Raw genomic sequence first — 1,674 nt, 5'->3', positions numbered from 1 at the left:
CTTTTTTCTTATCCAACAAAAACCAAGAATGAACGCAATAATATCTCCACACATATATCTACACTATATTATAAAACATTGACAAAACTCTTAAAAACTATTCTTTATGCATGAAGTAATATTTATTAATTCATATTACTTAAAATTTAAAATTACAAGTAAATTGTGCATAAGTATAATTTATTAAAGCTCCATTTTGAATTCATACAACTAACTGCCGATAAACATAATCAAATACATGATAAACATTTTATTTTAAATATAAGAAATCTAAAAGATAATTAAGATAATCATTAAGTTCTAGCAAAATCATTATCTTTATAAAAATTATATTGATAAGCCAAAAATAAATTACTTCGCTATTAAAACTAAATTAAATTATAATAAAATTTTGAATTAAAAAAATTGTAGAAAAAGCCGTGTATTTTTAAATAATAAATTTGATATTAATATCGATATATTTTTTCAAATTTTTATGATATCTCTAAATTTATTTTTATTCAAAATGTAAACATTATGTTTCTCAGAATCACAAAAACCATATTACATCAAAAGAAACAAAAAACAAAACAAAACATTAAAATAAAAATGTATCTCGTTTCATTATATAAGTACTCTTTTAGTTATTTTATAAAAGATGCAGTGGGCTTTCTTTTTAAACTTTCATTTCGATTGTTAACATTTCATCCTTCAACTTTTACATTTATTCAAAACAACCCCAAACTTTTATAATCGTAAACCCGATTATAACAAGTACAAAATATATAAAAATCAAATCATGCATTTATTAATCCATCCAACTTGCTGATTTTGCACCTCTAATTGATTATTTTCGTTGCAAAAATGTGAATTAGGATGTATTTATTTTTCATCATGAGATATGAAAAGTTTCAGGGATTACTGGATAAAATTTAAGAATCGTGTCGGAAAACACTTTTTAAATACAATAATTTGGTTTCACGAATTTCATATTGGATCATTCTTGAGGTTAATCTCTATCTTCCAAAGGTTGTGAAAAACGAGATATATACCCATATTCTCGTTTTACATATTTCAAGGAGAGATCGACGGTTGAACGGTTATAATCGTTAATTGATAAGATCAAAAAATAGTTACAACCGAATTTAAGTTCTGGAACATGCATCTTCAGCTATAGCTGAAGACTCCTTCAACGATTGGTTGATCAATAGCTTAAGGCCTCTCAGCGGGACCACCGCCAAGGAGCGCTGCCCTTAGGACCATTTAGCGTGCCAAAGAATCAAAACAGCCAGTGATTAATGAAATTTCTTGTTGGTTCTCTAATGTATAAGTAGGAAACTTTATCAATTATCAAGATTTATAATGATTCCTTCCCAAACTTGGTGGTTAAACTCTACTGCGGTGACGATACTGTAGGGAGCCAACTTGGTATTTTGATATTATCGCCACAAAGAAGAACTTTCGAATTTTTTTATTCGTATCTTCAGAGCAGATTGGATCGGAAAGTAATAAGTTTGCCAATAATGCACATGTATTAATTATATTTAATTTTCATGTAATTAAAAAAAAGTTCTTCCAAGACATTATGCTTTTGATTTTCATTTCTCAATCGACCGAGTTATCTAAATTGACAAAATTCGAAATCCGTCACAAATCAATCCAAAATTCTAAATCGTCCTTCGACTTGGTCAATGT

Source organism: Cynara cardunculus (assembly GCF_001531365.2).
Source record: "Cynara cardunculus var. scolymus isolate 2C chromosome LG 12, CcrdV1, whole genome shotgun sequence".
Lineage (NCBI taxonomy): Eukaryota > Viridiplantae > Streptophyta > Magnoliopsida > Asterales > Asteraceae > Cynara > Cynara cardunculus.
This window is presented reverse-complemented; position numbering follows the sequence as displayed.